The 15,496-nt window shown below is 42.9% G+C and overlaps 1 protein-coding gene across 3 annotated transcripts in view; it reads left to right on the forward strand.

Moving 5' to 3' along the window:
• The first annotated feature begins 661 nt into the window (after nt 1-661).
• The window catches only part of TGFBR3 (transforming growth factor beta receptor 3), a 163,160-nt gene continuing 148,325 nt past the window's right edge, over nt 662-15,496 (forward strand). For all 3 annotated transcript variants that reach the window (XM_070939399.1, XM_070939400.1, XM_070939401.1), the window contains exon 1: nt 662-991. The gene's annotated coding sequence lies outside the window, so the exon portion shown is untranslated. The remainder of the gene's footprint in view (nt 992-15,496) is intronic.

Genomic DNA, 15,496 nt, shown 5'->3' on the forward strand with positions numbered 1-15,496 from the left:
CAAGTGGCAGGTTTAGACGTGCTACGGAAAGCGGGGGAAAAAAAAAAGATTAGATGAGAGTCAAAAGCCAGAATCAAAACCAATCCGATTAAAGCTTAGAAAAGATCGGAGGAGCCGATCGTGGTTTTTAATACGCCCTGTTAATAACAGCGATCTCAGTAACGTCAGAACTAGGAGGAAACTAAACTTGGCTTGCCAGTTCTAAAAAAGTGAAGGCAACATTGCCTCGAGGGAAAATATTCAGCCGAAACGGGGTAAAACCTGACAGTTTTGCCTCCCGAGGTTCTTGCCAAGCCCGGATCCGGGCCAAGCGACCGCGAGGAAACCAACTCCCAGCCCCGCATCCCGCTCCGACGACTCATCTAAGGGAAACGAGGAATCCGGAGCCGAGCGAGAGGAAGGAGGCGTTTCCTCCTCGGTGTCCATCATCTTCCTAAACCCCGCCCTCCGGCCAATAGGAGGCCCGGGACGCTCTGAGTGACGGGCCCGTGCGCGAATCCTCCCTTCTCCCCCCCTCCCGCAGGGAATGTTTCTTTCCTAGCACGAGGGGGGGGGGGTCGGGGGTTGTTAACCCAGGAGTCCGGCCACAGCAACAACTCGGTGCGTCTATCTTGACGCTCGACCCGGACGGCCTCTCCTTCACCCCCCCCCCCCACCCGCCCCAAATTGGAACGTCCAACTGAGCATCCGAACGTTGGCGTTTCCCTGTCCGGTGCTGCTCTCCACCAACCAGGCAAATCAGGAGGCGGAGGGCGACGCTGCTGCGCGTGGAAGCGCCGCGGAGAGAAGAAGAAGAAGAAAAAAAAAAAGTTTGCAGGAAGCAGCTTCCTCCGACTCCCAACTTCTGCCTTGACAGATCTCTGGGGAGGAGGAGGGAGGAGGGAGGAGGAGGAGGAGGCGAGGGAGCAGGCGCCCCGGTTCCTGCGCGCGCGAGGCGAAGCTGGCCAGAGGCTTCTCGGAAGGGAATCCCCGTTTTTTCCAAGCCTGCGTGGTAAGGAGGATGCTGGGTGGGTTTTGGGGAAGGGACCGTCCCTTTCGCTTCTCTCCCGGCCGCTCGGGAACAGCCCAAACGCGCGCGGGTCGCGTCCCCCCCCCCCACTACCCACGCGCGGACCCGAGTGGCTGCGCGGACGTGTTGACAAAACGCCGAGATTCGTAGTTAAAGCAGCGAAGTGGGGTTTTTTTTTTGGCTGGCCAGCGGGAGAGGAGAGGCTCCCGCGGTGACTTGCCGGGGCAGGGGTGCCTGAAGGTCTCCGGGGGGGTCACTGATATTAGGACGGGAGAAGCAGGTCTTGGCTCTTCCACCCCCGAAGTTAGCTTTGCTCCGCAGGGACGGGGCGCTCCACGGAGAGAAGCTAGAAGCCTCCCGCTCAGCTCTGGACGTTTGACAGCTTCCCCGGCGGCAAGGATCGCGTGTTTGCTCCCTGCCGCCCTGCGCTTCTATGGGATCGCTTCTCCTGTGAATGCAGCCGGTTTGTGGGTTTTATTCAGTAAATCGTGGTTTAAATAAACCCTGGCTTAGCGCGACCTGCGAACTCGGCGTGTGCTTTGGGACAGCCTGCCTTGAACGGTGCCTTTAGATCCCGCCGGCTGCGCACCTTTTCTTGGAGGGTTTTCCTTCCTTCCTTCCTTCCTTCCTTCCTTCCTTCCTTCCTTCCTTCCTTCCTTCCTTCCTTCCTTCCTTCCTTCCTTCCTTCCTTCCTTCCTTTCTTTCTTTCTTTCTTTCTCTCTCTCTCTCTCTCTCTCCCTCCCTCTTTCTTTCTTTCTCTCTCTCTCCCCCCTCCCTCCCTCTTTCTTTCTCTCTCCCTCCCTCTTTCTTTCTTTCTTTCTTTCTTTCTTTCTTTCTTTCTTTCTTTCTCTCTCTCTCTCTCTCTCTCTCTCTCTCTCTCTCTCTCTCTCTCTCTCTCCCTCCCTCCCTCCCTCCCTCCCTCCCTCTTTCCTTCTTTCCTTCCTTCCTTCCCTCCCTCTCTCTCTCTCTCTCTCTCTTTTTCCTCCCCCCCAACGATCTGACTTTAATAGATCCGCGAGATAATTCTGCGCATTAAGCTTTACTCCTAAGTAGGATTGCAGACTTTTGGAGCAGCGCTGGGAAAAAAAAAAAGAAAAGTTGCAGTGCCAGAGGCAAGCTATTTACCCCCTGGGTTAGTGCAGCCCAGCCATGTGCAGTTGCTCTGGAATCAAGGTGTTGCACAGTGCATGGTGGGCTGCAACTCTATCTAAGAAGATAATGAATGTTATAATCCATTTACAGGGTGCCAAATTTTAAGGGAAACCTAATCTTAAAAATAAGCATAGGCTGAGTTCAGGTGGCCTGTGTTAATTTACACAAGCTAATTGATCCTTTATTTTGATTGCATTACATCTCATCCACCTCCCCCCCCCTACAGATTTAGACAAGTGACTGAAGCAATTGCATTGTGTTAGCATGTTATTTACTATTACACAATTATTATGCACTTGAGTTCTTGGCTTGGTTTGAGAGCATCTGAACTATGTCACTCTTACTATGTTTAGATCTTGATAAATGCTCTTAAACTTCAGGGACTGAAGTAACAGCAGTTACTTAACAGCAATTCTTCACTATTTTTAAACCACGCAGCAAAAACCACAAAATGCTGCAATTTGGTTAATGGATTGTTAGATCATTATGTCTTTATGATCTATTCTAACTTCATATTACGCTTCCTGAAAAATCCCAGGTTCTATGTTCAGGAAGGTGTGTGGCTTTTCTGTGTCTCCCTCGGCAATTCCGGTTGTGTGGACCCAATAGATTAAACTAGAAATCTGGGTCCACTTCTTTGGAAATACGTCACAATAAACGTGATTGAATTTACTTCACATAAGCTAACGGGAATGAACGATTAGATGCCCATTTTACAATTGCTAGGTAAAATTACAAGGGAGGAGTTTATGGGGTTGTAAATCCATTTTTTCAGGAAAGCATTATGTGTGGGATGAAAGTGAATAGAACATGCTGTGACATCACTACGCCTGAGGTGGTGATAAATACTCCTCTAGAGACAATTACAAATACAACCAGCTAAATAGTCAAACATCCCACCAGTGTCATCCCAAGACAAAAGGATTTGTTGTTAAATTTTTGGATGACATTGGCTTTTGTGGTTTGGTGATTCAACATAAGATGCTTTTTAGATAACAAAAGCTTAATGATGATTTTAAGATTTATTCCTTTGGCCATATCTGCTGTTAATGCTCTGCTGTACTGTAGTTTTAAACAACTTTGCATGCTTTGGATAGGAACGTCTTCACAGGTGCTCCTTGACTTATGACCACAATTGAACGTGAAATTTCTGTGGATAAGTGAGACAGTTGTTAGGTGAGATTTGCCCCATTTTACAACTTTTCCTGCCACAATTGCTAAATGAATCCCTGCAGTTGTTAAGTTAACAACACGGGTGTTAAGTGAATCTGAGTTCCCTATTGATTTTGCTTGTCAGAAGGACCCCCTTTATGCATAAAATAACAGGGTTGGAAGGGAGCTTGTAGGTCATCTAGTCCAACCCCCTGCTCAAGCAGGAGACCCTACACCAGTGATGGCTAAACCTTTTCCGGACTGAGTGCCCGATGTACATGTGTGCCTGAACCTCCAAAATGCAATGCGTGTGTGGCCCCCGTGAATGCACCCCACCCACCACGCCTGCGTGCACGGCCCCCTGCATGCACCTCACCCTTGCGCATGTGCGCATGCCCCTCCCGCATGTGCCCCACACCAGCACATGCACAGCAGAGACCCAAAGGCCAACTGGCCGGCGGAAGCCGCACACACGTGTGCAGCAAAACTGAACTGGGGCGACGGCTCACGTGCCATCAGAGAGGGCATGCGTGCCATAGGTTCGCCATCACAGCCCTTTACCATTTCTGACACATGGCAGTCCAGTCTCTTCTTCTTGAAAGCTTCCAACGATGAAGCACCCACAACTTCCGAAGGCAAGCTGTTCCGTTGCTTGACTGTTCTCACTGTCAGGACACTGTCAGTGTCCCCGAGGACACTGCAACCATCATAAACATGTGCCAATTGAAAAGCATCTGAATGTTGATTTTAGGAACATGGGGGTGCTGCAGTGGTTGTATGGGTATGAAAACCGGTCATGTCACATTTTTCAGTGCTGTTGTAACTTAAAACGGTCCCTAAACAAATGGTTGCAAGTCGAAGACTACCTGCATTCATTTAATTAGTTAAATATCCTGTCTTCCATTTAGGAGCTGAAGATGGAGTATAATGCTTCCTCCCCCAATTTTTGCTCACAACAACCCTGTGGTAGATTGGGCTGAAAGGGAATTGCCGGCTCAAAGTTAGGGGCTGGAGTAGAATCTGGAAGTGGCTGAGCATGGCTGGCTGAGGAATTCTGGGATTTGAAGTTCACAAGTCTTAAAAGTTGCCAAGTTTGGAGACCCTTGCTTTAAACAGCTTCTCTTCCATTCAGGGCATTCACAGTAATTAACTGGGGATTCCTACTTTAAGCAAGGCCAAAATGTGAATCCAAACTGTTTTTTGTTTGTTTGTTTGCTTTTGCTAATCCTTATCAACTAAAACACCACTTAAGAGGGCTGTGTGAATGCAGAGAAGGACATATTGGCATTGCATGTACCAACATCTGGGCTAGATTATATGGAGTAATTTTAGGATAGGAGATGTTAATAGAATTGCTGGGTGGATAAAATTCTAGCACGGCAAGCCTTTTATCTTTTAACCATGAAGGCAGATTTTTATTCTCAGTGGATCAAAATGTATTTCCTCATCTGTCTTTAAATAGAAGGTAATTTTTCCCTTACTGTTTTACCATTAGCTGGTAGAGTCAAGGAAGATAATGCTGCTTTTAGGATGAGAAGCTGGAGCAGTGTTGACCATATTGCTGGGCAAATGTTTCTAAAGATTTGCTGAATTTTGTCTGCTGAGATTCTTGTGTCCACTTTTAGCATTGGCACACTCTGGCTCAGAAAGCAATAGCTGTTTTTTTTCATATCAGTACTTTGCTTATACATTTCAATTAGAATTGCCAACTTCCCCTCCTCACCCTGTCCAAAAGCAGGGTGTTTGTGCAACAACTGTAGATATTTTAGAGAGAAAACTTTTTCCAGCCTCTGGAAATATGGTGATGGAAAAGCTTTACCCACAAAACAGCTGCTTGGCACACAGCTGTAACAAGCTTAGGAGCCCTGCTGGGATAATAACTTATTAGCTTTTGAAGTATATTTTTAATTGCATTTATTTCTGAAACTACAATCCTTGTGGGAGGCAAGTCCGATTCATCTAATGAGACTGGACTTTTATATAAAAATGCACAGGATCAAGATATGAGATTTTTGATTGGGGAACTGTGATGGGCTTTTGGTTTTTAACATTGCTTAAAAGTATTCTGCAAGCTAGAAGACAAGAGACTATGAGTTCTAGTCCTATCTTAGACACGAAGCCAGCTAGATGACCTTAGGCCAGTCACTCTCTCTCTCTACCCTAGGAAACAGACAATGGCAAATCATTTCTTAAAAAACCTGTCAAGAAAAATACAGGGACTGATCAGGGCAGTCACTAGGAGTCAAGAATGTCTTGGAAGGCATGTGTACGTACTTTGTATATAACCAGTAGCATACAAAATATATCCTTGTGCAGGTATCATAGTGAAGAAGTCATTCTAAAAATACAAAAATGTGCTGGATTGCACTAGATTTTGTTGGTAATATCGCATTCTTGTCTAAGAGGAACTAAGTAGTGAGAGGGCTGCAGTATAACTCACATGCTTTACGTTATAAAAACTTGCTATCAATCTAGATTAGTCACTGACGAAGAATTGCAGTGGAAAGGTTGTGTGGATAGGAGGCGCCAATAAGTACAGTCATGGTGGCTTATTCAATAAACTTAGCCGTAGTTTATTTGGTAAACCACATTTAAGCATCTTAAATCATAGCCTGTAAACCACAATAACAAGAGTTGCTTCGTATGCCGTACTGAACCAATTTATGGCTTGATGCGATATGAGAACCAGGCCAATACAGGGGTACATGAAAATCAGCCCTTACCTGTTATAAAGCAGTCTTCTATATTTCCATGAATAATATGGGCTTTAAAAGCTGTCATAATTATGTTGGATATGACCAACATAATTGCCCAACTCATTATTTTGATAGTTACTAAATAATTATTTTAATGTATTAGGGCAATATTCCAAAGTTGCTGTTCTCAGTTGACAGTCTTTAATTAGCCATAATTCTCTTAAAAACACCGCACATTTCTTTGCTATTATTCACAAGATTAAACAGTAAGCTCATACATACCACAGGGTGTTTAATATACTGTTTGAAGAAGATGTAATTCAAAAACTTCGTAGTATTTCAATAATTTAAAAAGCCAAAGACATTAGTACTGCCCTCTAATTTAGGACGGTTGTAATATCAGTTGTTGAATAGCAGATATTTGTAAATTAGCTAATTCCCTACTTCGTGTTTTACAGCCACAGGGATAGCTGAGAAATCAGAGCAAGAAGTTTACTGGCTTATTGGAAGAGCTTTGCAATAAGGCTTTGAAGAAAATTGCAGCCAAGGATCTTTGAGTTTGGAATTTGTTTTCCCCCAGTAGGTTTCTTGAGCAGAAAGATATTGACCCTGAGGGCATGTTACAAAGTTTATCTCTTCTCCCAGGCTTCCTCTGAGAAAAAAGGGCTTTCTTTGAATGGGGAGAATCTTTGGGTCAAACAGGACACGGCAATAGCAGATCTGTGTGCTTAAATCCTTAAAGCTTTGTTTTACTCACAGTTCAACTGTGGCGGGGACGGACGGACCATGTTAACACCAATAGGAGAATGAGGAGTGCTAAACTCTTTTAGTTGCTATTGCACAATGCAATAGCACAATGCATCATCCGTGCACATTTGGAGCATGGATGATGGGGAATAAAGTGAAGGAAAAAGAGAGACATGGAGGAACAAAACCTTACGGGTGAGTTCTCCACCTTGTTTGGTGTTAAAGGAGAGTGGGGAGATAGACGGATGGATGCCTTTGAGTTGATTTTGACTCTCTATGATTTATGACGCCTGAACTAGCCCCTGCAATTTTCTTGGCAAGGTTTTTGGGAAGTGGTTTGCCATTGCTTCCTTCCTAGAGCTGAGAGAGAGTGACCAACTGAAGATCAACCAGCTGGCTTTGTGCCTAAGGCATACTAGAACTCACAGTCTCCCGGTTTCTAACCTGAGGCCTTAACCACTGCACCAGACTGGATCTCAAAAATCAAAAACCTTTTCTAATATCTTCTGGTGGTGTCCATGGTTGCTTTTAGGAATACTGTATGTCTGATCCTGTGCAATTTACTTAGTTTGCGGGTTTAATTGAGAAGAAATCTAATCTGTCACTGATAAAATAATTGTGGATGTATGCGGGTTCAGTCACATTGAAAAATAAAATAGAACAGGCATCATTTTATCCTTTTGCCACTTTATCAGCTCATTGATTGTATGTCAGAATGTCCAAGGCTGCTAATCTATGCTATCTACTGTGTTTTTCACATTATGTGCTCATCTCAAGTTGGTGGCCTCCAATACTATCACAGTTTCCTAAACCAAGAAAACTATTTAAGTAAACAAATATCCCTTTTCTTAGGCGAAGCTTTTTTTTTTTTGTCCTCGCCCTGAGGGAAGCAGATGAAAGAAGGGGGGAGGAAAGGCAAAGTATGAATATATTTTAATGGAAGGATTGTGAGGAACTCAAATTGTAGAATAGAAGTTTCTCCACCATGCAGAAGCATGTTGTACTGGCGAAGTGACGGCCATTTCTGTCATACATCATTCATACATTGTAATTGGGCCATGAAAGAACTTATGCCTCTATATGTCTTTAAGTGCAGATCCCCTTTTCTTTTGAAACATATAAACAATAAAATGCATTAACAATAAAATGCATTTTCATTACTTACATTCTTAAGTAATGTCTCTAAACGCAGCAGAAAACAAACACTTGAAGTAATTATAACTAGCACCTTTTAACCGTCCAAAGTGATCAACAACTTTTACATATTTGTTTTCTTTCACAAAGGCAATAAACTCTAAATGCGACAGTTATATACATCCCAAAATTTTTGAATTAAAGTGAAGACTGTTGTAGATGTATCAATAATGGTAATTTGGCAGAAAGATCTGGGCAAGTGGGATACCCTTGAAAGCTTCTGTTTGCACAATGCAGTAATAATGTTCTAAAGCAGAGATTAGTAACCCACACGCTGGAGCCTTCTGTTTTTGTTCTCCTGAAATTCAATGACAAATCATAAAAAAAACCAGTGGCCTTTCTATTTTCATGGAAAAACCAAAAAGAGCAAAAGTAATATGTGGTTAGCCTTGAGGAACATATCTAGAAAAGATATTTCTGTTTTATCTCTATGTGCATATGCTTGTGAAGGACAACTTAGCAGAACAAAAAATCATAATGTATCCTGTTTCGTATGAGTGCTTACCACCTGTAGCCTTGGCTCTTAAAGAAGAAGAAGAAGAAGAGGAAGAGGAAGAAGAGAAAGAGGGGAGGAGGAGGAGGGGGAGGGGGAATGGGAGAGGTGTCTGGGTGATATTACTAACAAGTTAGTTTCTTCCTTTTCTAAAGTGCCCCTTCACAAACTGATGTTTTTGGCCCTCTTTTTTTTTTTTTTTTCTTAATTTGATTTATATGCCGCCCTTCTCCGGAGACTCAGGGCGGCTTACAATGCGCTAAGCAATAGCCTTCATACTTTTGTATATTTTATACAAAGTCAGCTTATTGCCCCCACAAACTGGGTCCTCAATTTACCTACCTTAGAAAGGATGGAAGGCTGAGTCAACCTTGAGCCTGGTAAGATTTGAACTTGCAGTAATTGCAGACAGCTGGTATTAATCACAATGCTATCAGTCTGCTGAGCCACCAGGCTCTTAACTGGAAATCATGGCAGTTTTGCAGTTGTCCAATTCTGGTCACCAGTTTGGGGACACTTTTCCTGAATACAGGTAGTCCTCAACTTATAACCACAATTGAGCCTAACATTTATGCTGCTGAGTGAGAAATTTGTTAAGTGAGTTTTGCCCCATTTTACGACTTTTCTTGCCATGTTTCTTAAGCGAATCACCGCAGTTGTTTAATTAGTAACATGGTTCTTAAGTGAATCTGGTTTCTCCATTGACTTTGTTTGTCAGAAGGTCGCAAAAGGGAATCACGTGACACTGGGACACTGCAACAGTCATAAATGTGAGTCAGTTGTCAAGCATCCGAATGCAAATCACTTGACCATGGGGATGCTGCAGCGGTCATAAGTGTGAAAAATGATCATAAGTCACTTTTTTCGGTGCCATTGTAACTTGGAATGGTCACTAAGTGAGCTGTTGTAAATCTATCTGTATACCAATTGAACGGTTTTGTGTGATGCAATACGGGTAGTTCTTGATTTATGATTGGTTGCTTAGCAACCATTTGGAGTTCCAATAGACCTATCTGGGATACTTGTAACTGGTTCCGAAGTTCTGATGGCTGGAAGTCTCCCCCCGCCCCCACTCCCCACCCCCCAATCATGCAATTGCATTTGAATGTTTGGTATTGAGCTCTTATTTATGCCCGTTTGCAGCGTCTCACTTAGGTCACATGACTGCGTCTTGTGCAGCATTTACTTCCAGTTTTTTGCAAAACTGACTCATAGTGAACCAGTGAACCACTTAACGACTGCGGCATTTGCTTTATGGCCATGGTGTTTGCTTAATGGTTGTCGCACAAAAGTTTGTAAAATCAGATCGGTTTCACGGGCGATTCTTTTTAGAACTATCATGATTTACAACCATGATGGGCAGGCTCCATTGCGGTCGTAAGCTGAGGACTACCTGTAGTCTTTGTTGCTAAGCTGGCAGAAGATTTGGTACATGTGTTCTGCGTGTTTGGAAGATTTGGTACATGTGTTCTGTGTGTTCAAAAGACCAGGTCCAGTTCCTGGCATCTCCACTGAGAATATCATGGAGAGCAGAAACTGAGTAATTCCATACTGAAGATTCTGAAAAGGAAGGCCAGGCCATCTCTATCTTTGCCCACTGCTATGGCCTAGAGGTGGAGCTCTTGCCTCACAATCAGGAAGTTGTGAGTTCGATCCTAGGTAGAGGCATATGTAGGGTCTTCTGCTTGGGCAGGAGGTTGGACTAGATGACCTGCAAGGTCCCTTCCAACACTGTTAATCTGTTAAATCAAGCATCACTAACTAGGAATCTGGGTCTCAGAAGCATCACTGCAAGGAGACCAGCCTGGTCCTTGAAGTATGTAGATTATTTATTATAGAGTAGCTGCAGGAAATTACCTCTAGCTGTCTCTTTTATACAGGGTGACTAAAAATCAATTTTAATTTTTTTAAAAAAATTGGTTTTTTTAATTTAAATTGTATTTTTTAAAATTTAAATTGGATTTTTTTTATTTTTATCAAATTTATTTTAATAAAATGCTTTTGGAGTAAAAATCTATCCAAATATAGTTTTCTGTTTAAGATACATTAATAATTTAGTTTATTCAGCATGAAATGGAGCTTAGTTATGTAGCATGAGGCTGTATATTCTGCAATATTGGGACTGTCGGTGAGTCAACAGCAGGTCAGAGGAGGAGCTGCTGCGGGACAGAGATGACAGTTGTTCTTTAAAAGTTACAATTTAAATCGACTTGATTTAAATCAAATCCACCCTGATTTTATAAGAACCACCCATTGAAATTGGTATTTTCTCCTCTTCCCTCCTAAATTCTCTTCCTTGTATCTGTGTTCTGCATGCACTAAAATGAGTTACAATAGAGCAGGTAGAACATTCTGAAACTCTCAAAATTGGTAACAAGAATGTCTGTTTTCTGCAGCATGTATAGTGGCTTTGGTGCACACAGTAATTTCTGAAGATTAAGGACGCAGCTTCCACTTAGTCTCTAGAGTCTAGACCTAATGTGGCATTCTTAGTTTGATAACTGTAGAGTAAAAGTGCAATGGAGATTCTCAGTGGGAGAAAGAGTCGGAGAGTTCCTGTCTTGATTGCAACTAATTTCCACTAAACAGGAAGCCAATCTGGAGGGCTAAAGCTGAAAAGATTGGAAAATCCTTGCCATTCAATTAAATCATCTCCACTTCTGCAAAGAGGCAAAGATGCTTCTCAAGGAGCATCACAGTGTGTTAAGAGGGATCTGATCAGGCGCTCGTGTTTTTAAGATCTTCAAAAAGTTCACAACATTTGGGTTTGTGTGTTGTGTTGTTTTGCCATTGCAACAAGGGGAGGATTTCCAACCCACACCAGGTATGCAACTGGTAGCAGAACTTCCTTGATATGGGAGAAACAGAGGGAAGCCGCTATGTTGCACCCTCTGGGACAGAAGCTACGAGAGCTTCACTCTTGTGAGTCAGCCGGGTGCAAATGTTCTTTCCTGTGGCATCTTCCTTTCCTGCAGTTTTGCAGAGCGATCATGGAGGTGTTGTCAGTGAAAATGTCACTGGGAGCCACAAAACTTGGGTGGGTGTGGCCAACTCGATGTCACACACTCCCACCCAGTCACATGACACACACCCAGCCACGCCTACCCAGGTTTTGTGGCTCCCAGTGTTTTCTGTGGGAAATAGGTAACTCTCTGTGTGTGGGTATGGGTGTCTCTCTCTCTCTCTCTCCCTCTCCTCTCTCTCAGGCCACGCGAGGAGTGACTGTAAGGGGAGGGCGAGGGGTGGGGCTAGCCAGTGATGGGTTCAGCCGATAGGGAGCCACAGCAGGGAGACGAAAGAGCCACATGCGGCTCCGGAGCCGCAGGTTGCTGACACCCGGGCTACAACAATGTTTGCATGCTAGTTTCTTTTAACAGCTATAATTCAGGGGACTGCACCATGATCATTTAATTGCAGTTTGTTCTCTCAAGCCATAAGACTTGCATTTTTTCTTGACCAAAAACTTTGAAAGCATTTTGGGGGTTGTCTTTGGATCCATTTCTTGGCCTTTTTCCACTTAAAACATTGCTTCTCTCTGGGAGCATCAGCTTTGATGATCTGCGCCTTGTAGTTCGAGAGCAGCATGAATCCTCCTGATGTAGCCAGTGGTGCAACTAGTTTAACAACCGGTTCCGTGCGCGCCTAATGCGCTTGTGCGCAGTGTTCAAAATACAGCAATTTGAAGCTCAGTGGCTTATCTTCTAAGGCAAGTAGAACAGTGGAGGCATGGAAATCAGCTGTGTTGCGCGAATCAGCTGAGCCAGAAAGAAGGAAATATAGAACAGAATAGAGCAGGGGCTGGTGGGCGGGGCCAGCGGATCGTCGGAACTACCGGTTCACTCGAATTGGTCCAAACCGGCAGCAGCCCACCACTGGATGTAGCTCTAGATGTAGCTAGTATGTGAAGCCTCTGATCTACTATCAGAAGGTTCTTGGGTTTTGCACCCCTTTACACCATAAGGAATAAAATAACAACAAATTAACTCTATCTGGAATGGTAATGATAGGGGTCATTCATCTGTATAATGCAGGAGCTCTTCTCAACAGAAATGAGATTTTTTTCCCCCTTCATTGCTGAGATCTTAACTCTTTTCCATAGAGCAGATGGCCAAAGCCAGTTTCTTAGCTTCGGCATGTAAGGATGATTTAGTGTCAAGGCTGTGAGATTAAATTGGTTATGCTTGGACCTTGAAAAAGACTTTTGGGATTGTAAAAGAATAGTTTATCTGAAGGTCACAATCTACAGCTACCGAGTTTTCTTGAAAAGGAGGATATATATGTGGATCTGTATCTGGGGTACAATAATCAGTCTTAAAACAAGCTTCGGTTGAGTTATTAAATTGGGTTAATTGCATCACAATTATATCAGTTTAGAAAATAGTGAAATATTTCCCACTTAACCAACTATATTTTTTGGGGTAGAAAGGGAGTCATTCAGTATACATATATGAACTGTCTAGTACAGGGGTCTCCAACCTTGGCAACTTTAAGACTTGTGGACTTCAACTCCCAGAGTTCCTCAGCCAGCAAACTTGCTTCAACTTGTGGAGTTGGTTCCTAAATCTTAAAGTTGCCAAGGTTGGAGACCCCTGGTCTAGTAGATTTTGGTGCATTATAATGATGCCATAAACATATCTAGCTCTTACCTTAGCACCCAAGTCAGAAGGGAGATTTTCTTGCCAAAAATCTGAATAGTTGAAAACTCAAATTATTTTACTTCCTTCTCATTTCATCTCGTAACAGGCATGGAAGAGCCACTCAAAATTTATGTCAAGGGATGCTCTTTGTATCTCTTTATGGCACCAGAATGAACTGCCATCAAAATGAACTGCCAATGAATGAGCTGGGGGGTGGGTGGGTGGGCTCTGAGTCAATTGAAAAGCATGAAGGTCCATGATCAGTTGTGCAATTCTGTCAGCTCTGGAGGCTCTGAAAGATCAGCCTCCAAAAGCAAATTTAGTGGTTATGATTTTGGACAAGGACCTGAGAGATCCATGTCCATGCTGAATTTTTAGAAGTTCACTGAAAGACTTTGAACTAATCACTGTTTCTCAGCCCAATTAATATCATAAAGATAACATTGGAAGGAAACCATACTCTGTGGTTCTTAACCTTCTGGCGATAAAATAGACTTTGCATGTAAAATATGGACAGAAAACATTCCTTTTTCTACTAATAGTTTAGCATCCATTTTTCACTGTACTGTTTTCTGGAATATTTTCTGGGATATTAACAACCAGCTTTTTTAAAAGCATGCAAAACCTGATCTTCTATATGAGAAAATGAAGAACATTTCTTGTCCAGCTCAACTTTGAGTACATTCTTGCTTCCGATCTAAAATAGGGTCACAGTTTTCCCTCCAACTTAGTGCCTTCCAGATGTGCTGAGCATCTGTCTGAGGGAGAGTAGTAAAGCTACACCCCTGTGCTAGGGAACCTCAGGTCAGAGAAGGTTGGTCCAGCAGCCCCAGAAGTCTTTGTCTTGGCTCGCTTCTCTTCCATGATTGATGATGACCAAGTTGATTGATCACCTTCTGTATCAATTCTAATATAAAAACAAGTGCTTCACTTTTAGGCTTGTGAGGCACAATTGGGAGAAAGGCTGACTCTTCGTGTAGAGGAAGTTCCTTTTGACTCATTGTTTTAGAAGTGTTGCACTTAAAAACCTTTTCCACATGTGTGGAAGAAGTTTCTTAATTCCGATAGGCGTTTTTAATCTTTTATGGGAAGTTGCTCAGCTGATTGTTTTAGCATTATTATTATTTTTTTCTTAATGCCAGAAAGTTAGCTTTAGTTGTTCTGGAGATGCCTATGGAACAAAAAGGTTCTAATTGATATGAGTGTAACATAGCAAATTTTCTAATCTTTATCCTTGTGCTGCAAAAGTTAATGTTCAAAATCCATCTGCAGGCCTCCTCCTTGTTTGGGCACAACTTTTGGGTGCCAATTTGCAAAACTGTAAAAGAGGGTACGAAAACAGAAGGAGAGGCCAATCTGGAAAAGATTAAGCTGGCTTGTTTCTCTGATAGGGAGTTTCCCATAGAAACTTTATTTAGACAGTATTAGGAGCTTTTATCTCTGGAAATTAATTGCATCAAAGGTTATGAGACAGTGACTTAGATAAGACCTTTTTACCTAGCTAAATAAACATGGTAAAATAGATCATGTGGGTGTTGCCGTTTTTGTCATGAATATAAAATCCCTTGCTGGGATTTTGATTGCATATGCGTTGTCCTGATTTGAGCCAAACCGAAAGAAGAATAATGAGAATTTAGCATGGGTTATGATATGCCAAAACCAGGAATCTTGTCCTCCTACCTAGATACAAATCAATGGACAAAACCAGAGTGCAAGAAATATGTACTGTACATATGTGCATAACAGTGGTGGGATTCAAATTTTTTTTACTACCGGTTCTGTGGGCATGGCTTGGTGGGCATGGCAGGGGAAGGATACTGTAAAATCTCCATTCCCTCCCCACTCCAGGGGAAGGTTACTGCAAAATCCCCATTTCCTCCCAATCAGCTGGGACTCAGGAGACAGAGAATAGATGGGGGTAGGGCCAGTCAGAGGTGGTATTTACTGGTTCTCCGAACTACTCAAAATTTCTGCTACTGGTTCTCCAGAACTGGTCAGAACCTGCTGAATGCCACCTCCGGTGCATTATTTATTTATTTATTTATTTATTTATTTGTTTGTTTGTTTGTTTGTTTGTTTGTTTGTTTGTTTGTTCGATTTATATGCCGCCCTTTTCCGGAGACTCAGGGCGGCTAACAATGCGTTAAGCAATAGCCTTCATACTTTTTGTATATACCTGCTTAGTAGGGCTTTCGGCCCCCCCAAGGGGTGTTCTTTTTTATACAAAGTCAGCTTATTGCCCCACAATCCGGGTCCTCATATTAATTAATCATATTAAGACAATACTTGAGAATTCATTTCAATCCTGAAGACTGACTGACTTCTTGGCAGAAAGGGGCAGTTATGTGAACACATATGCCAAATACCAAGCTTGGTGATATTTTAACAAAAGATTGTGTTATCTTCTTTGTAGATG

This window comes from Pituophis catenifer, unplaced genomic scaffold, assembly GCF_029215685.1.
Source record: "Pituophis catenifer annectens isolate HBS135680 unplaced genomic scaffold, rPitCat1.0.hap2 SCAF_3, whole genome shotgun sequence".
Lineage (NCBI taxonomy): Eukaryota > Metazoa > Chordata > Lepidosauria > Squamata > Colubridae > Pituophis > Pituophis catenifer.